Here is a 21,030-nt window from a genome sequence, read left to right as displayed (position 1 = left end):
CTCAGGCGACTGTCTGAGTGGGGATTGCACATTCTCCATCTCTGGGTGCTCCGGTTTCCTCCCACAATCCAAAGATGTGCAGGTCAGGTGAATTGGTCATGATAGATTGCCCATAGTGTTAGGTGCGTTAGTCAGGAGTAAATGTAGGGGAATGGGTCTGGGTGAGTTACTCTTCAGAGGGTTGGTGTGGACTTGTTGGGCCGAAGGGCTTGTTTCCATACTGTAGGGAATCCAATCTGGTCTGGCAGTAATAAAGGTACAAGTGATGGCTTCAGCAGCAGATCAGCTGGGGCAAGCTCAAAGTGGGACAATAATGTTGTGGAAGTGAAAATCTTAGTCAGAATACGTGGAAGCTCAACTTGAAATAACACATGACAGTCTGGTTCAGTCACATAGTTGCCAGGGAGAGGGATGGAGCTAGTAACTAGGGAACAGAAACTGAAGTGAGAGATTGAAGGAAAATGTGTCTTCATGTTTTTAATTGGAGGAAATTTGCTCGTACAATTCTAGACAGGACGAGGGGGATAGCAGCCTTTATTGAGGAGGGAGCAGTGTCAATGTTAAGATCTGTTAAATAATAATTGTTTGGTGCAAATCTATTGATATTAACATAAAAAAATTTTCAACAAACTGAAAAGCCAAATTAATGAGGATGCTGCAGGTTTTTTTTAGATTAAAAAGAAAGCATATTTTATATTTCACTCTCTGGGTCCTGTAGACCCTGCTGTGAAAGGGATTGTGAGGGCACAGGTCCACGTTTCTGACTGACACAGGCATACAAGGAGAGAGAGGGAGTGCATACATTACACCCACACTGGAGCCTGGCAGAGCTGAGCATTTACAATCGGCAGAAACAGAGGACCTCCCCTTTAAGGTCTGGATGAGGAAGTGAGAGAGAGAGAGAGAGAGGGAGGGAGGCTTCCCCTGAATGAGGCTGGAGCGAGGGGGGAAGAAGACACAGAGAAAAGGCACAGCTGGCAAGAGCCCTCAACACTAACGAGATGGTCGCAGAAGGTGTGTGCATCTTTATAATCTCTCTAATTGTTGCATTTAATCCGTCTCTCTCTCTCTTTTTCCAACCGATTGCAAATCGGCCAGTTTCCTAATTTGCAGAATGCATGTTTGAAATCTCCTGGTCAGAGAAACCCTCCAGCTGTTACAAAACAAACAAGCCTGAAGTTGGTCAGTCGCGTTGTGAGTTTGCAGAACTTTGAATCCTGTGGACCGAAATGCCAGCATTCACACTCTCCTGTCTTCTTAAACAGCAGCAACAACAACAACATTCAAACCAGCAGCGATTGAGGAGAAAGATTGATGTGTTCCAGCCACATTTAGTGTAGTCTGTTTATCTGTGTGTTGGACGTGGTTGTGGCTGAGGAGATAGAGTGAGGGATCCAACAAACTGGGTCCTCCCCATTCAGTCTAATGTTGAAAGTGCCACCACGTCAACCATGTGGAATATTTAGCCTGTCTCCCTCTGTCCAGTCTGGTGCAGGGCAGGAGCACTACTTTGTTTTTAAATCTCCTGCTTCAGAGAGATTCTAACCATCAAAAACTGCTCTGAAGAGTGCAGATATGAATCATGTGTGCTGTGGTAATCTGTTACTAAATAATACTTGCTTTTTGCTACATTTCTGCACTTGTGAATTCACAAGTTGAAGTTGTTATTATTCATTTGGGACATTTATAGAATCATATTCTCAGCTCTTCCAACATGGGTACAATGCCAATGACCTAATTTTAGAGGAATAAAAACGTGTCATGAGAGAAACATAAAGCATTTTCCCGGTCACGGATAGTAATTTCTAGGCTTTGCTCTTGGTATGAATCATTTGCTAATATAATCACATATTATAATACAAAAATAGCTTTTCATTGCCATTATTGCCACAAAGCCTTTACATCTTCATCAGTATTTGGCAGGCCATGCTGTTGTGACCTTGTGCGATTTACTTTGCATTTCTGGCCTCAGAATCCTTTGTGGTTATAGAAAGTTCAATTTGAAAGTGTGTCAGAACCAGTGGTGATACAGTTGGCAATCAGAGGGGTGCAGTTTTAAGATGAGTGGCAAAAGATCTAGTGGGGATTTAAAAAAAAATCATGTTAGGATGTGAAATGTGTTGCCTGAAAGGATGACGGGAACAGATATAACAGTAACTTTAAAATGATGAAAGTATTTCCAGTTTCTGGACAGGCTATTTGGCCCCTGACAGTATTATTGCTCCATATGAATCTCCCACCCCCTCCATTTAACTCTGTTTGCGGATTCTTCCATTCTGTCCTGCATGTTTAGTTAACTTCTCCCATTTATAATATATTGTGCGTTCTATGAGAGATTTGTGTGTCATTTGTCTCATTTTCTGCTTCTGGTAGTCAGTTCACCATCTCTGGATAATGAAGTTTCTCTTGAATTCCCTGCTGAATTTATTAGTTATTGTGTATGCGTAAAAGCTTTGTGTTACAGACCTTAAATGTTGTTGAAGCAAGAGACATGTTGTCAAAGATTTTCATTTCACATTCATCAGGATAAACGCAAAAATACCAAATCTCAAACATTCTCAGCAAATTATACTCTTAAGAGAAAACAGTGCTGCTTGGTTAGTAGGAGAAAGTGAGGAGATCAGCATTGAAATGTGTGGTGCTGGAAAAGCACAACAGGTCAGGCAGCATCCGAGGAGCAGGAAAATCGACGTTTCGGGCATAAGGCCTTCATCAGGAATATGGGTGGGGGAAGGGGACTGAGAAATAAATAGGAGGGAGGGGGTGGGGGGAAGGTGAGAGTTGAGGGGGGGTAATAATGATGGAAGGGTGGAGTGGATAGGTGAGAAGGAAGATGTATAGGTAGGACAGTTCAAGAGGTGGTGCTGAGGTGGAGGGTTGGATTGGTTATTGAGTGAACTCTGGCTGTTGGTTGCATGGGAAAAGCAGTGGGAATCATAGGCATCGTAAGTTCCTTCTAATAGTTTCAGAAATAAGGCTTGAACATATTCCTTTTGTTTGCAGCAAACAGACTCCTAGTGTGAACTTGTGTTGGCTTTAGCAGACGTACATGAGCCGCTTAATCAGCTCAACAGAATGGTGGTGTGGAATTCCTGTTACCATTCCCGTTGCTTGGTCCATGGCAACGCATTGGCCCAATTGGGCCAAGTTGCCCTTTGTTCAGGAAGGGATTGAAACAGGTTCTATCTAAATGATGGAAAAAAACAGAAACAAGGGATCCTTGGTAGAGTCTGGGCACTTAGATCATTAAAATATTACAGCAGGTAGATAAAACAGAATCATAAAGACAAACAGAATGATAACCTTCAAATCTATAATACAAAGGGTAGAAGTCATGGTTTGCCTGTCCAAACCCATGTTTAGACTTTACCTGGTGTGTCATGAGCAGGTCTTGGTACCAAACTGTGGGATGGATGTATTGGTCTTGGAAAGAGTGTAAAATGTTGTCTGGACTCCAAATGGTAAACAATGAAGCGATGTTATTCCAATGAATTTAGGTTAAAGAATGACTCAATTAAATTATTTTCAAGGTGATAAAGTGAACAGATAGACTACGAAAAATGGTTTTCCCTGATAGGATTGTCCAGAATGCAAAGTCAAACATTGGCCTCTCTGGAGTGCAAGTAGGAAATAATTCCATGTACAGGAAAGTTGAAACTTTTATTTTAGAATTTTTGCAGACAGCGGTTTATTTGAAATCTGAGAGTAATAGATCTTTGTTAAATAAAGATACGAAGGAATATGGAGTAAGAATGTCTCTTATGAGCTAACGTTGTAGACCAGTCATTATCCCACAGAGTGGGGGCTCACGTGTTGACTTCTGCTTCTATTTTTAAGGAGCCATTTCCCACCGGCCCTCCAATCTGGCACCCTGAGGTACTGCCAGGTGGTGGAGGCTGTGATCAGTTCAGGTCAGCCTGGGGCCGGTGGGGTCAAGGGCGAAACGCTGGCTCAGTGCTTAGCACTGCTGTCTCAAAGCACCAGGGACCCAGGTTTGATTCTACCCTTGGGTGACTGTGTGGAGTTTGCACATTCTCCCCATGTCTGTGTGGGTTTCCATTGGGAGTTGCGGTTTCCTCCCACAGTCCAAAGATGTGCACGTAGGTGGATTGGCTGTGCCAAATTGCAGTGTTCAGGGATTGTGTAAGTTAGGTGCGTTAACCATGGGAAATGCGAGGTTATGGGGATAGGCTAAGGGGAGGGGTCTGGGTGGGATGCTCTTTGGAGGGGGTGGACTAGTTGGGCATTCCTGAAGAAGGGCTTATGCCTGAAACGTCGATTCTCCTGCTTCTCGGATGCTGCCTGGCCTGCTGTGTTTTTCCAGCATGACATTTTTCAACTCTAGTTGGGCGGAATGGCCTGTTTCCACTCTGTGGGTTCAATGGAATATGAGAGGTCTGTTCAGAAGAGTTGAGTGGAGCACGGGATAGAGGGCGGTCATAACTGATACACGTCTGGATCCATACAGCTCTGATCTGGATACACAAAGCAAGTTATTTGTTTCCAGGTTTCAAACCGTTCTGAAATGGCCTGTCGGAGACACCCTCAATGCCTGGATAACCTGTAATTATAAGGAAAGTATTTGGAAGGCTATGGGGAAAGGACTGAGGAATGCGATTAATTCAGTGGCTGAATGTAGGCATGAGTTACATAACGTTTTACTGTTTTGAGTTCTTCACTCAGTTGGCGAATAAAGGGTTTCAAATTAATTCGCTATTGCCTGTGGTGGTACCACTATTCCCAGCTAGAGGTTAATTTCCCCATCAAAGGTGCCTGGAGACAGTATTGTTGTGAGTGACAAAGAATATATATCTACTCACCACAGCTGGCTGGAGAAATTATCTTGGTTTTATTGTTGCTGTGAATCCTACCTGAGGATCTATTTGCTGTAGTTCATGATAGATTTTTTTTGAAAAGAATCTCTTGATTGTTTGTTATAGTGTGTGCTACAGTTTGCTGAGTGAATAGATTGATTCAGTGAACAATGCACGTACAGCTCCACCTCCCACATTCACTGACACATCAGTGGGCACTCGGTTAATTTATACTTGTCGAGTCTGTTAAGGTGAGATACAGTTAGAAGAGGTGTTTCTGTGAGAAATGTTGATGGCCATTTTCTTTTTTTAATAATGGAGACTGCCCATGCCATGGTGTCACATTTTAATTCCAATCCCTGGAGATGGGAGAATTCAGTCCCTTGCCATGGCTGGTGTGTATGGCATTTACAAGTCGAAGGGGCAACTTCCTGTTCATGTCCTTGTAAGCCTGAGGTGCTAATTCTGTAGAAGTGGGTCATTGTTTATGGAAGGTATGTTGTTGAGGACTGAGCAGTAACTTGCTTGTAATTTCAACAGTGGGAAGTGTTTGGGAATTAATTTAAACAGCCATTTAAAGCTTTTTGATAGTTTCCTGTCAAACTTATAGTCCACAATTGATGACTCTTTGGAAATTCTGCTGTGATTTTTATGACCCTTAGTGTAAAGACATTCTTTTCAAGCAAGCCTTTGGACGCAGTGGCAGAGTGGTTAGCCCTCCTGCCTCACAGCACCAAGGACCTGGGTTCGATTCCAGCCTGAGGCACCCATCTATGTGGAGTTTGCACATTCTCCTAGTGTCTGCATGGGGTTCCTCCTGGTGCTCTAGTTTCCTCCCACAGTCTGAAGATGTGCAGGTTAGACGGATTGGCCAGGTTAAATTGCTCATAACGATGAGGGATGTGTAGACTCAGTAGGTTAACCATGGGAAATGCAGGGTTACAGGGATAGGGTAGGGGGTTGGGTCTGGGTGGGATGCTGTTCGGAGGATTGGTGTGGACTTGATAGGTTGAATAGTCTGCTTTCACTCTAGGGATTCTGTGATCTCTCCTAAAATGGTGGTTCATATGGGGTGGCACAGTGGTTAGCATTGTTGCCTCAGGCTGCCTCAATTCCTGCCTCAGGCAACTCTGTGTGGAGTTTGCACATTCTCCCCGTGTCTGCGTGGGTTTCCTCCGGGTGCTCCGGTTTCCTCCCACACTCCAAACATGTGCAGGTTAGGTGAATTGGCCATGCTAAATTGCCTGTAGTATTAGGTGAAGGGGTAAATGTAGGGGAATAGGTCTGGGTGGGTTGCGCTTCGGAGTCGGTGTGGACTGGTTGGGCCGAAGGGCCTGTTTCCACATTGTAAGTAATCTAACCTAATTAGAATATTTTAGTACTGCTGATAAGGCACATTTTGTTAAAGCCTTTTGCCTCTCATTTCAGGACAAATCATAAGAATACCAAATTAAAGAGAAAACCTCATTTAAACTGCATGAGGGGAGAGTGCTGATCAATTAAAAAGTGGACACTGGTCCATGGTAAAGCCTTGACCAACGAGAATGCACTTTCCAACCAATCAACACTCTCTTCTCATACTGTATAAATACTGATTTTCTCCCTAAATTAATATTCTTGAGAATTGTCCTGATGTGTGCAAGACAAAATGATTGAACAAAATGTTGTTTCTTTTTCAGCAAAACTCAAATCCTGTGCTAATGATTGTCTATTTGTATAACATTTTGTTTGATAATTCTCCATCTTGGGATGTTTTATGCTGTAGCTGTTGAAGATGCTGTATACTTAGATTAGATTAGATTACTTACAGTGTGGAAACAGGCCCTTCAGCCCAACAAGTCCACACCGACCCGCCGAAATGCATCCACCCAGACCCATTCCCCTACATTTACCCCTGCACCTAACACTATGGGCAATTTAACATGGCCAATTCACCTAACCTGCACATCTTTGGACTGTGGGAGGAAACCGGAGCAAACCCACACAGACACTGGGAGAATGTGCAAACTCCACACAGCCAGTCGCCTGAGGCAGGAATTGAACCTGGGTCTCTGGTGCTGTGAGGCAGCAGTGCTAACCACGTGTGATTGTTTTATGCCTTTGCCGTGGACAACAAAAGTGTAATCTTGGCGTGCCAGAGGAGAGTTGCCACTCCTTGAATTTGACTATTGAATTACTCAGAATGACTTCAACATTTTTCTGGCAGAATGTTAATCCTCGTTATAAAGTGACATTGCCTGGAGGAGGACCATCATGCAGTGCAAGCTGGTGTTAAATGGAAGACAGATCTGTTTTTCACTCAGTGGCTGGTGAAGGGAGGTTAGATTATTTCCTGGTGAATGTTTTGTGCATTTTCAGAATTACTGGGATTGGGAGGGATCTCACAGACTTCTGTGTTGTGGATTGTGGTCTTGAGCAGATTTGTCAAAAAAAAATTTATTGGCACTTGGTCAACAGAATGTTTCTAGTCAATCTTCAGTGTAATTTAAGAGTGTTCTAGGCAGCAGGGTGATTGTGTAATTGTAAAATAAAAGAATCACTACCTATAATTGTAGATGTTTCCAGTGAACTTTTTGGAATAGAGCCTGTTTGAAATATTGCTGCCTCAAGGTAATAATAACTTGGCTTCGATCATTGGAATGTTTCTGAGCACTTAGTTGTGGTGAAAGTACAGAATATGCACAAGATTGAATGTGTTTAATTGGGCTGATTTTAACTTGTATAACCTCATCCAGATGTGAAGGAATCCTTAATTTAAAAATAAGGACTGGTCTGTTAAAAAAGTGAAAAGGTAATAATTATTATTAAGATCGTAATCATGTAAGAAAGACTTGCATCTATGTAGCTTCCTGAAAGCGTTTTGTAGTCAATTTGCACACAGCAAGGAGATAATGACCAGATAATACTGTGGGTTAAAGAATTAATATTGGCCATGACACCAGTAGTAGTGTCCCTCTTAGAAACAGTGGAAAAGTGCTATGGAGCCTTTATTTGTTCATTTGAGAGGCTGGATTTGATTTGATATCCCATTGGAAGATGGCGCCTGTGATAGTGCAGTACTCCCTCAGTATTCCATTAAAGGCTTGGCTATAAGTTCAGTTCTTTGGGGTAATACACGATCTGATCAAAAGGATGACGCAAAATACGTTATAATGCAAGGCTGTCAGAATGTTATTGACCATAAAGAGAGTTCGTCACCTTAGAGCCATTGAAATGATAAAGCACAAAAGAGGGCTGTTTGGTCCATCTTGTTTAGGCTGACCCAAAAACATCTAGCTGCTCTTTCTAATCCCGTCTTCCTGTACACGGCACGTAAGGTACAGTTCAGGTATTGTATAAAAGAGTTTGGGGTCTCTTCCTCCAATAGCAACTCAGGCAGTGAATTCCAGATACCCACCACCTCTCTGTATAAAAATTGTTTTCCTCATGTCCCTTTTATCCACCGAGCTGGGATCTATGACCTCTGGTTTTTGAACTCGCTGTCAAAAGCTTGCTATTTCCTGCTCTCTCACCCGGTATTTCTCAGTCAGGGAAATGAGCAAGAACATTTAGTCTCGATCCATTTGAAAACGACTGAATGTACCAATGACTTGGATTAATGTGATTCTTCTGTGTTTGAGAGCCTCACTCTGTTTAGATCCATTTTAGTTGGATGTTGGAGTTTTAATCTGCTTTTGCTCCTGATTCCTTTGTGTGTCAGGCTGACTTTCCCAATCATGGGTTGTCAATGCTGCTGTGAAATACAGTATAGTGCAGTGTCATAGTCATAAAGTCATACAGCACAGAAACAAACTATCCAACCAATCCATGCTGACCATAATCCCAAGCTAGACTAGTCCGACCTGCCTTTCTATATCCTTTCCAGGGTGATCAGAACTGTCATAGTATTCCAGAAGAGGTGTCACCAACATACTGTACAACCTCAACATTCCTTCCCAACTCTTATACTCAAAGGTCTGAGCAATGAAGGCAAGCAAGCTAACTACAGTCTTAACCACCCTGTCTACATGTGCTGCAAATTTCATAGAATTATGTCACTCTGTTCTACAACACTTTCGAAAACCCGACTTTTAATTGTATAAGCTCTGCTCTTGTTTGTTTTACCAAAATGTAATACCTCGCATTTATCCAAATTAAACTCCATCTACCACTCCTCAGCCCAGTTACCTAATCGATCAAGATCTCCTTGTAATCTTGGACAACTTTCTTCTCTGTTCCACTATGCCACTAATTTTGGTCATGATTTGGAGATGCCGGTGTTGGACTGGGGTGTACAAAGTTTAAAAATCACACAACAACAGGTTATAGTCCAACAGGTTTAATTGGAAGCACACTAGTTTTTGGAGCGACGCTCCTTCATCAGGTGGCAATGATGAAGGAGCGTTGCTCTGAAAGCTAGTGTGCTTCCAGTCAAATCTATTGGACGATAACTTGGTGTTGTGTGATTTTTAACTAATTTGGTGTCATCCACAAACTTACCGACTCTCCCTTTTATGTTCTCATCTAACTCATTTGCCTAAATGACGAAGAAAAGTGGACACAGACCTCCAGTCCAAAAAAAACCTCTCCACCATCATTCTGTCTCCTGCTGTTAAGCCAATTTTGTATTCAGTTGGCAAGCTCTCTTTAAATCCCATCTAATCTAACTCTACTCATGAGTCTACCACATGGAATCTTGTCAGAAAGGCTTTCATGGTTTCAGCAGCTGTTCAAACTAAGGTCCTAACTCACCCTAGTTCACAAAATCTCAATTGTGACAGTACAGAAGGTGGCCATTCAGCCCATTGTGCCTGCAAGCATTCTGTTACCGTGTTGCAGTCTGCTTTGTTCCACAAATCTGGACAACATGAGTTTCAGTACAACAGAAGATGCTTTATTATCAGACAGCTGACATGAGATTCTCAATGCCCCAAAAGTAGTCGTGCGTCTACGTGTGGTGATACTTCCCCATGAATTTCTGCCCTACACATAAAGACAGTATTTTTTATAGATATTAAACAAAAGGTTTATCAGCCATATGGTCGATTGTCAGTACATGGTTTAATGGGTAATTATGAGTTTACAAAGCCCGGTGAATGTCGATGTCTTGTGATAATGTGTGAATGGGTTACAGAAACTGATTATCGTATTTTTCATGGTTATATGTTGATGCGAAGAGATTAAGACAGAAGGGTTTTGCCTGCTGTAAATGAGGGATTCACATACCTATGCTAATACAGAGGGGAAGTAAGATAGTGGGAGCTGGAAGCAGTTTAACAGGGTTGTGGCCAAAGCTATGAGTCTTGTCTGGGAAGGACAAACACCCCTGTCTGAGGCTACAAGAGAATCCACATGTGTGGCTCCACTAGGCCCCTCTTCTGGGATACAGTCAGTCTCCCTCCTACTGAGATGACCTGTCTATATTGTAAGAAACAGGCTACCAGTTGATACTGCAGTGAGTCTTTTTGGCAGTGGAATGTTGTGAAACTTGAAAGGGTTCAGAAAAGATTTACAAGGATGTTGCCAGGGTTGGAGGATCTGAGCTGTAATAAGAAGCTGAACAGGCTGGGGCTGTTTTCCATGGAGCGTCGGAGGCTGAGGGGTGACCTTATAGAGACCCCAATGTGCCCTGAAAGAGAAGTAAAACATGGAACTGATCCCTTGGTGGCTTTCTAACTTGCTCAACCGAGTGCCATTCTTCCTGCCTTTTCCCAAATCCCTTCACTGCATTTTTATCTGGATAACCATCCAGGGCCGTCTTGAATGCCTTTAATTGAATCTGCCTTCACCACATTCCCAGGCAGTGTATTCCATGCTCGCTGTGTGAAAATGTCTATTTTTCTCTCATCACCTTTCCCTTATTTACACATCACTTTAAACATCAGCCTTCTGGTTCCTGTTCCTTTTACAATTAAGGTCGCATCTCCTCCTCGGCTTTGTCCAGCCCCCTCATGATTTTGAAAACCTCAATCAAATCCCTTCTTAGTCTTTTCTCCAGAGAGAACAATCCCTAGTGCTTCAGTCTGATCCTCAACCTGAAGTTTCTCATTCCTGCAACCATTCTTGTAAATTTAAAGAAGTTTTATTGAAAAAAAATATTTGGACAAAGTAAACAGTAACAATCCTTAACTTGCCAGGATAGTTTGTGAAGTGTCAGGGTTTCTGCGTTTAATCATTTATAGTTTCATTTTCCTCTTAAGTACTGAAATTAAGCTTGTTATTAGCTGTTCTGACAGGCTGTTGGTCTGTGTTGCAGTTTCAAGCACCAAACAAATTTTTGTTTCCAGATTATATGTTGCCAAAGCATTGTGCTGGACCAGTTTAAGAAAGAAACTGTTGACTAGTGATAAACGGTGACTTTGCAGCGAGTCTGCAGGAAACTAGTTTGTGGTACGTTCATCTGAGTTGAGAAGTGAAAGGAGTTCCCATTAAACTGTCAGATGTAGAGTAACTGAACTGTCGTTACAAAGTTCATTCACACGTATGCTTTCAGTCATTGACAAACATGCTTTACAATACTTAGAGTCATAGAGATGTACAGCATGGAAACAGACCCTTCGGTCCAACCCGTCCATGCTGACCAGATATCCCAACCCAATCTAGTCCCACCTGCCAGCACCTGGCCCGTATCCCTCCGAACCCTTCCTATTCTTACACCCATCCAAATGCCTCTTAAATGTTGCAATTGTATCAGCCTCCACCACATCCTCTGGCAGCTCATTCCATAGATGTACCACCCTCTGCCTGAAAAAGTTGCCCATTAGGTCTCTTTTATATCTTTCCACTCTCACCCTAAACCTATGCCCTCTAGTTCTGGACTCCCCAACCCCAGGGAAAAGACTTTGCCTATTTATCCTATCCATGCCCTTCATAATTTTGTAAACCTCTATAAGGTAACCCCTCAGCCTCCGACGTTCCAGGGAAAACAGCCCCAGCCTGTTCAGCCTCTCCCTGTAGCTCAGATCCTCCAACCCTGGCAACATCCTTGTAAATCTTTTCTGAACCCTTTCAAGTTTCACAACATCTTTCCGATAGGAAGGAGACCAGAATTGCATGCAATATTCCAGCAGTGGCCTAACCAATGCCCTGTACAGCCGCAACATGACCTCCCAACCCCTGTACTCAATACTCTGACCAATAAAGGAAAGCATACCAAACGCCTTCTTCACTATCCTATCTACCTGCGACTCCACTTTCAAGGAACTATGAACCTGCACTCCAAGGTCTCTTTATTCAGCAACACTCCCTAAGACCTTACCATTAAGTGTATAAGTCCTGCTAAGATTTGCTTTCCCAAAATGCAGCACCTCTCATTTATCTGAATTAAACTCTATCTGCCACTTCTCAGCCCATTGGCCCATCTGGTCAAGATCCTGTTGTAATCTGAGGTAACCCTCTTCGCTGCCCACTACACCTCCAATTTTGGTGTCACCTGCAAACTTACTAACTGTACCTCTTATGCTCGCATCCAAATCATTTATGTAAATGACAAAAAGTAGAGGGCCCAGCACCGATCCTTGTGGCACTCCACTGGTCACAGGCCTCCAGTCTGAAAAACAACCACCACCCTCTGTCTTCTACCTTTGAGCCAGTTCTGTATCCAAATGGCTGCTTGAGTGAGTTTAAATGCTTGAATAACTGAATTGGGCAGAATTCCTAGTCCAAGGTTTGATTTCTTAGCTGCTGCTTGAATGTTTTAAACAAACAGGAATTCTGACTGTGGAAGCAGGAACGATGTGGATACAGAAACTGTGATCTCAGAATCTGGTTAGTGTTAAGTCAATGTGCAGTCACCCGCACCAGACTTTGCAGAATTTTAAAACACCAAGTTTTTTTTTATTTACGCATGCTCAGCTGGGAAAGGCTATGACACACATCCAACAAACTTGTCAGAAAGATGTATTTTAAAGTCAGGAGTCCATTTTTACCAGAATAGTAGAACTAACCCAAACATGTTTCCGCTGATGGGTGAGTGCCGAACCAGAGGACACAGCTTAAAAATACGGGGTAGACCATTTAGGACAGAGATGAGGAGAAACTTCTTCACCCAGAGAGTGGTGGTTGTGTGGAATGCTCTGCCCCAGAGGGCAGTGGAGGCCCAGTCTCTGGATTCATTTAAGAAAGAGTTGGATAGAACTCTCAACGATTGTGGAATCAAGGGTTATGGAGATAAGGCAGGAACAGGATACTGATTAAGGATGATCAGCCATGATCATATTGAATGGTGGTGCAGGCTCGAAGGGCAGAATGGCCTACTCCTGCACCTATTGTCTAATTAGCCATTCACATGTTTGTAAGAACCTGATGGAGTAGGGACCTTGCTCACTCTCTCGAGTTGAAGTTCAGGTCTGTTCAGACGGTGGCGGTCAGAGCCTTTGCATAGTGAGTTTGAGGTAAAGATGTAGATAGCTCCTGGTCGTCCTTGTAACCAGAAGTTTCTTTATAGGCAAAAACGGTTTTAGGAAGTTTTTAACAGAATTAAAGGCTCTTGAAATGACTAGAAGATCTAGCTTTGTTTCTGCTGTTCTTTTGCAGACTGCTTCAGAGTAAGCAGGGTTTAATCAAAACAGTCATAAAGAAGTTTTGATTACATGATGAATGACTGTTAATGAATGGTGAAGATTGCTCACGCGATCAGTAAGTTATTGATATGCCATAGAAGGTAGATACTTTGCACTTGATAATGGAGAACCAGTCTCAATAGCCCTCCTTTGTTACCGGAGAAGACTAAAATGAGGGCAGCCTGGGGCTGCTTATCCCAGGGTTTTTGCCCGAAACATTGATTTCGCTGCTTGTTGGATGCTGCCTGAACTGCTGTGCTCTTCCAGCACGACTGATCCAGAATCTGGTTTCCAGCATCTGCGGTCATTGTTTTTACCCTCCTTGTCCCTGTGTCTTGTGTAAAGTGTGGAATATCAGGTGTGGAATAAAACCGAAAGGTCCTGCTTTAAGAATGTCCATTATCATCCACTTTGGAAGTTTCAAAAGCTTTATTACTGTTGCAGGCTGAAAAGTCAGCTGACCATTCAGCAGCCAACTTGTGGTCCCTTGGAGTCAAATTTTAAGAAGGAATAGAGTTTTAAAAAACCTTAATAATTATTTGCCTGCATTTGTCATATTGTAGCTTCAAGACAATGTCCTCTCAGTTTTAATCTGTTTATCAAAGATGGTCTGCTTTTCGTGTAGTTACGAGCTGACAGCAGATAAGAGGAAGTACTTGGTAATAAATGAACCATGAATGTGTTATTACAGTGTCAGTGCCACAGTCAAAGATCAACATGATTAAAAATAATTTACCCATTAAAGCTAGCCTCATGACAGTCTTATAAAATTGTCGATAATCTTAAATTAGATTGGACTTAGTCCTGGTGGTTTGTTGTCTGATGCTTGTGTATCTCAGTGGAACGCAGAAGTTTTACTGTACAGAGCGCTGGTGAGACCGCAGCTGGAATACTGAGAGCAGTTTTGGTCCACTAGTTTAAGGAAATGTGCCATTAGATTGGAGGCTGTTTCGAGAAGGTTCACTCAGGTGATCTATGGGATGGAGGGATTGTCTTATGGGTAAAGACTAAACAGGTTGGGGGACTCTGCTGACTAGAATTTAGAAGACTCAAAAGCGATTTTTGTTGAGACATATCAGATTAAGGGGCTTGACAGGATATATGCTGAGGGGACATTTCCTCTCAATGGAAAGTTCATGCCAATGGGTATATTCTCAGATTACAGAGAAGGAGAAAATGAAGACTGCTGCAGAGTCAAAGTCGAAAAGTGTGGTGCTGAAAAAGCACAGCTGCTCAGGCAGCATCCAAGGAGCAGGGGAATTGACGTTTTGGGCTTAAGCCCTTCCACAGGAATGGGGAAGGGGGCTGAGAGATAAATAGGAGGGTGTGGGTGAGGCTGAGGGGAATGTAGCTGGAAAGACGATACATCGGGGATGATGGTGATAGGTAGGAGGGGAGGATGGAGTGGACAGATGGGAAGGAGAATGGACAGATAGGACAGTTCGAGAGGGTGGTGCCGAATTGGAGGGTTGGATTTGAGATAAAGTGGCAGGAGAGGAGGTAAGGAAACTGGTGAAATAAGCATTGATCCCATGTGGTTGGAGGATCCCAAGGCGGAAGATGAAGCGTTCCTCCTTCAGGCATTGGGTGGCTTGGATTTGGTGGAAGAGGCGGCCCAGGACTTGCATGTCCTTGGTGGAGTGGGAGGGGGAGTTGAAGTGGTTGGCCTCAGGGCAGATGGGTAGTTTGGTGCGTGTGTCCCAGAGATGTTCCCTGGAATGTTCCATGAGTTGGCGTCCTGTTTCCCCAATGTAGAGGAGGCAACATTGAGAGTATAATGGATGAGGTGATTGGATATGCAGGAAAATCTCTGCCCTGATATGGAAGGATCCTTTGGGGCCTAGGATGGAGGTGAGAGTGAGGTGTGGGCACAGGTTTTACACCTCTTGTGACAGAGGAAGGTGCCGGGAGCGGATGGTGGGTTGATAGGAGGTGTGGACCTGTGTAGGGAATGGTCTCTGCGGAATGCTGATGGGGTGGGGAGGGAAATATATCTCTGGTGGTGGGATCTGCCTGCAGATGACGGAAATGGCAGGGATGATTTTAGTGGGATGGAAGGTGAGGATGGGGGAGGGGTGGGGTGGGGGGGGTTCTATCCTTGTTGCGGTTGGAGGGGTAGGGCTCAAGGATTGAGGTGCGGGAAGTAGAGGAGATGTGCTAGGGGGCATTGTTGACCATGTGGGAGGGGAAATTGTGGTCCTTGAAATAGGAGGCCATCTGGGATGCTCTGTGGTGGAATTTTGCCACCTGGGAACAGATACAGCAGAGGCTGAGGAATTGGGAGTAAGGGACTGTGTTTTTGCAGGAGGGGGATGGGATGAGGTGTAGTTCAGGTGGCTGTGGGAGTCGATGGTTTGAAGTAGATGTCCGTGCTGAGTCGGTGGCTGGAGATGGAGAGGTTCAGGAAGAGGAGGGAGGTATCAGAGATGGTCCAAGTGAACTTGAGGTCAGGGTGGAAGATGTTCGTGAAGTTGATGAACTGTTCACCTTCCTCGTGAGAACATGTGGTAGTGCCAATACACTCAACGATGTAGCAAAGGAAAAGGTGGGGAATGGTCCCAGTGCAACTGCAGAAGATGGACATACCTAACGAAGAGGCAGGCATAGCTGGGGTCATGTGGGTGTCCATGACCAACTCTTTGGTCTGAAGGAAGTGGGAGGATTCAAAGGAGAAATTATTGGGGGTGAGGACCAGTTCTGCCAATCGAATGTGTGTGTCATTGGAGGAGTATTGGTTGGTTCGGCTGGAGAGGAAGAAACAGAAGGCTTGGAGGCCTTTGCCATGCAGATGGATGTGTACAAGGATTGGATGTCCATGGTGTAGATGAGGCACTGGGGCTGGAAGAACGAAAGTCTTGGAGGAGGTGGAGAGTGGGGGTATCCTGAACGTATGTAGGGAGTTCCTGGGCCAAGGGGAACAGGGCGGTGTCAAGATCTGAGGAGGTGGAGATGATGGGTTGTTTGGGACAGTCAGGGTTGTGAATTTTGGGTAAGAGGTAGAATGGGACAATGTGGGATCTGGGACTATGAGGTTGGATGGGAGATCCCCTGAGATGATGAGGTTGTGGATGGTCTGGAAGTTGATGGTTTGATGATGGGAGGTGAGATTGTGGTTGAGGGGGTCGGAGGAGGAGGTGTCTGTGAGTTGGCATCTGGCTTCATTGGTGTAGAGGCCAGTGCGTTAAACGACCACTCTGCCTCCCACCTTGTCCGTTGGTTTGATGGTGAGGTTGGGGTTGGAGTGGAGGGCTGTGCGTTGTGAGGGTGAGAGGTTGGAGTGGGTGAGAGGGGTGGACAGGCTGAGACAGTCACTGTTGCAGCGGCAGTTGGAGATAAAGAGGTCAAGGGCAGGTAATAGACCAGGATGAGGTGTCTAAGTGGCAGGAGAAGCGGTCCTCAGAGGGTGGGTGGAAGTCCCGATGGGAAAAGTAAGTGCGGAGGCGGCAGAAGAAATGTTCAATGTCACGACACGTATGGAATTCGTTGACCTGGGAGCATAGTGGGATGAAGGTGAAACATTTATTGAGGACTGATCGTTCATCCTGAGTGAAGGGGAGGTCTGGGAAGATGGTTAAAAACATGGCAGGGCTGAGGCCTGGGGCCTGGTGTAGAACTGGAGTGAGGGCTGAGACTGTCCCTGGAGTAGGTGTGGTCATGGTATCATTGGTGACATCAGAGTACAGAGTGCCAGTTTAAGACTCAGTTGAGAAATTTATTCTCAGGGTGTGGGACGTTGGAACTCCTTGTCACAGAGAACTGTGGGGGCAGAGTCCAAGTGTGCGTCGGGGAAATTAAACATTAAAGGGAAAAGATACAAAAGTTGTTGTGAGGAATGTTGGATCAGACATGATCCAATTGAGTGGCAGCGCAGGGTTGAGAAACTGAATGGACTACTCCTGTTCCCATTTCTTGTAGTTTTATATGGTCTTATGGTATAGTGTTGTAGATGGAATATTTTCTGAGCTAGGTTAGTGTGAGTTTGTCACCAACAGAATGTCTTATGTTATTTCCTGTAACACAAGCCATATGCAGATATTATGGTATTAACAACTCTAACAGACACTTGGCATGGCTAACTTCTATAAGACCATGACATTGCTAAGGCCATCTGAGCATCTGGGCTAATACTAAGCTATAAATTTCAGCAGTGCAACATGCTTCCAGTAGAGTATCTTGCTTCAACCACTCTGAGGCAAGACTGAGTCTGAGACCTTTATACCCCTGGGTGACATGCTACGACGCCATGTCTACTGGTATACTGATTGTGACACAAGAGGTTGGCTTGAATCGTAGAGTTCCTTATCTCCCCATATTTTCATGAGTATTCTGAACTCCTTATCCATTTGAAAAGGACGGGGTTAGGGACAACTGATAATCTGGCCAATGTACGAAATGGCTTTTCTTAAAACAGTGACATTAAGGGGGAGTGAATCGTCCAATTTGGCGTGTTGAACCTTGTATTGCCAGCTTCACATGCCTGAGGTGTAGGTGGTCAGGGCAAGAATGTGAGATGGATAAGATTGCATTCCCTCCTTGGATTAGGTGGTTTAGTACAAAGCATTCTGCCTTTCACTCACTCTCGAAAAACAACCCATTACCTTTTCAATAAATGTTTTTATTTTTAAAAGTCTGGCGAGGATGGGACATGGTCGATAACTTCATTATCTAAGAGATGGAGATGCTGTGAACTCCTGGCTGTAGTAGCTGGAGTATCTGGTTCAGTGTCAGAATCATTACAATGTAGAAGGAGGCCATTAAGTCTATTGAATCCATACTTTCTGCAGAAAAGTCATCTTTGATGTAGGACTGTTCCAGCAGTAATTGTGGCCTGTCCTCATGGATATTTGAAAAATATCAATCATAGTTTTATAGTCCCTTTTACCTTTCAGTGTTGGGTGAGCTTATCACCAAGAAAAGATGAATTAGCTTGCACAGGAGTCATGGGAATCCTCCTGTCCCTCTCTGTGTGGTAAGGTATGATCCAACAGGCACAAGGAAATGAGTCCGTGGTAAAATGGTTGAGGAAAGAAAAGAGTTTTCTTGCATTTGTGTTGTGCCTTTCATGTCTCCAGGTCCTCTCTAAAGTGCTTCTCTGTTAACTGTATTCTTTTTGAGAACAATGACAATCATAATATTTTAAAAAGACGCATGGCAGCCATTTTGAACAGACCAAGTTACTCCAAACAGCACTGAGATTAATGAGCAAATCTGGTTGAGTTTGGCTAAAAGTAGCCCGGGAAAACAGGAGAAGTCCAACCATTTCTTCAAAAGGTGAGATCTTCAGCATCCACCTGAAGCTCCAAGGAAATTGGTGGGGCCTTTAGCCCTTGGGGTCTGAAGTGTAGTGCCTTTGACAATGCTGCACTCCCTTAGTAGGCCGAATAAAAATAATATTCTCTTGCATTGGGGCCAAAAAGGAGGGAGCAATATCACTTTACATGTTGTAAAGATGTATATTTTTATTTTTCTGTATTTTTGATTGTGGACTGAAATGGGAAAAGGTCTGTGTTTTAAAAGCCAAGGGTTACCACACCTTTTTAAAAGTAAGTGACTGGACACTCATACTAGACGTGGCCATTTGTTCAAGCAGTGGAGAATGTCTGTCTGCAGATGAGCTTGAGCTTTGGGCGTGTCTGAATGGAATTTCCACTGACAACAAGGAGCTGATTGGTCTGTGATGACGGAAGCCTCTTGCATATAAATAACTGCGATTGGCTCCCAGGTAGCTGAACAACTTCTGGATTTGAATGTTTGGGAGAAATCAACAGATCTTCCAAAGCTGTCCCCTGTCTCTGCAGTTGAAAGCACTTCAAGTTTTAAGAAAGCCTGTTTAGTTACTGTAAGCTGTTTCTTTTTAAACCAGTAAGCCAGGGACATGATAAATATGGATCAGTCACCCTGTGTCTCCTGCAAACCAGTAGAAGTATCTGGAGAAGGAAGATAAAGGGACAACCAATCCTGACAAGCCAAAGGTCATCTCAGTGAACTCTGGGGTCATGGACCACTGAACTGTCTTCCTCGTCTGCTCCTCTGACCAGGGCATGCACTTTTTAATTGTGTTTGTGTGTGTGTATTTGTATTAGGGGAGGTTAGAGTTTGAATAAATATAATAAAACTTGTTCAGTCAGAAACTTGCTCCATGCTTTCTGTCAACCTGGTTCTGAAAGACAGCTAAATTGGGGAATTCTGAATACTTTAAAATAATCTTTAACTTTTGTGATGACTCCAGCTTGCTTATCCCAGTGAGGGATAGTGACGTGTCCTACACAGGAATTGTTCCTGTCTGTGTTGCATTTAATAGCATTGCTGGAGGATTTATGAAGAACTGTTTGAGTTTAGTTGTGATGACTGGAGCCAGGAGGACTCTCTCCTGTAAGTCCAGTTTGTGCTTGACCACTGACCAACGGACACCCACTGAGTGTCTCTGCTGAACTGAAACCCTTTCCTGGATGTGCAGAAATTCTGATTGCACTTGATTTCATTGTCTGCGTTTCGAAAGTGTGAGAGGGTGATTTACCAAAATGAGACCAGGAGTGAGGGACTTCAATTCCATGCAGAAATGTGAGAAGCCTGGATTGTTTTATCTGGAGCAGAAAAGGTTAAAGGGAGATTTAATCCAAGCGTCCAAAATTGTGAAGAGTTTTGGCAGGAAAAGGTTTCCAGTGACAGAGAGCGTTAGTGACGAGAGGAAACGGATTTAAGGGAATTGACAGGAGAACTAAAGGCAAGACGTGAATTTGTTTTTGTCACAAGGCTGTGGAAAATGATTCACTAGTAATGTTCTAAATAGAGCTGGGCAAATACTTGCTGGAGGAAGAGATTTCAACTCTTGTGGAAATCATGTCATGTCTACCTTTGCCCAAAGGCAGATCCTTGGCACGTTGTCAGTTTTGTCCTGAGAGATTTTCTGGGCAGTTTTCATCAATGGTCGGTGGTATTTGTCCCTTTGACTCTCAGGGGCAGGAGACCGGGGCCTACTTCAACCTGAACTGGAGCCAAACCTGCCTCATGTTTGTGTTATTTTGAATCACACATTGGCCGTTGAGCTAACTGTCACACACACGCACACAGCTTCCCCCCTCCCCCCCCCCACACCCCCCCCCCCCCCCCCCCCCAAATCTTTACAAGGGAATCCAAAAGTCGTCCATAGTGGGTGGGTGTTAGTAGTCACAAATTTACATGTGGAGTTGAGTGTGTGTTGTTGGAAAAGCACCGCAGGTCAGGCAGCATCTGCGGAGCAGAAGAATCAATGTTTCGGGCAGAAGTCATTCCTGATGTAGGGGTTATTCCCGCAACATCGATTCTCCTGCTCTTCAGATGCTGCCTGACCTGTTGTGCTTTTCCAGCACCACACTCTCGACTCTGATCTCCAGCATCTGCAGTCCTCACTTTCTCCTATTTACACGTTGAGACCGAGTGCATGCAGAGGGAACTGAGTGAGTCCTGCGCACCTGACTACTTCAAGGAAGGCAATGTTGCTAATATTTCAGTGCTGAGGGTAAATTGAAGTCAGGACTGTTCTCCTTAGAGCGAAGAGAGCTGAGAATTGATTTGAGGCATTTGAAAGGGCACTGGATGGTTATTTGTACAGAAATAGCGTGCAGGTATATGGGTAAAAGGACAGAAATTTGCCCGGGGTAATAGAATTTGTACCTTTGTTTTAAAACTAAAGCACT

At 44.0% G+C, this 21,030-nt stretch overlaps 1 protein-coding gene across 4 annotated transcripts in view; it reads left to right on the top strand.

Moving 5' to 3' along the window:
* The first annotated feature begins 916 nt into the window (after nt 1-916).
* The window catches only part of LOC132834373 (multiple C2 and transmembrane domain-containing protein 2-like), a 521,106-nt gene continuing 500,992 nt past the window's right edge, over nt 917-21,030 (top strand). For all 4 annotated transcript variants that reach the window (XM_060853214.1, XM_060853212.1, XM_060853211.1 and 1 more), the window contains exon 1: nt 917-1,014. The gene's annotated coding sequence lies outside the window, so the exon portion shown is untranslated. The remainder of the gene's footprint in view (nt 1,015-21,030) is intronic.

The sequence above is a fragment of the Hemiscyllium ocellatum genome, chromosome 39, assembly GCF_020745735.1.
Source record: "Hemiscyllium ocellatum isolate sHemOce1 chromosome 39, sHemOce1.pat.X.cur, whole genome shotgun sequence".
Lineage (NCBI taxonomy): Eukaryota > Metazoa > Chordata > Chondrichthyes > Orectolobiformes > Hemiscylliidae > Hemiscyllium > Hemiscyllium ocellatum.
Note: the sequence above shows the minus strand (reverse complement) of the source record. Positions and strands in the feature narration are given on the sequence as shown.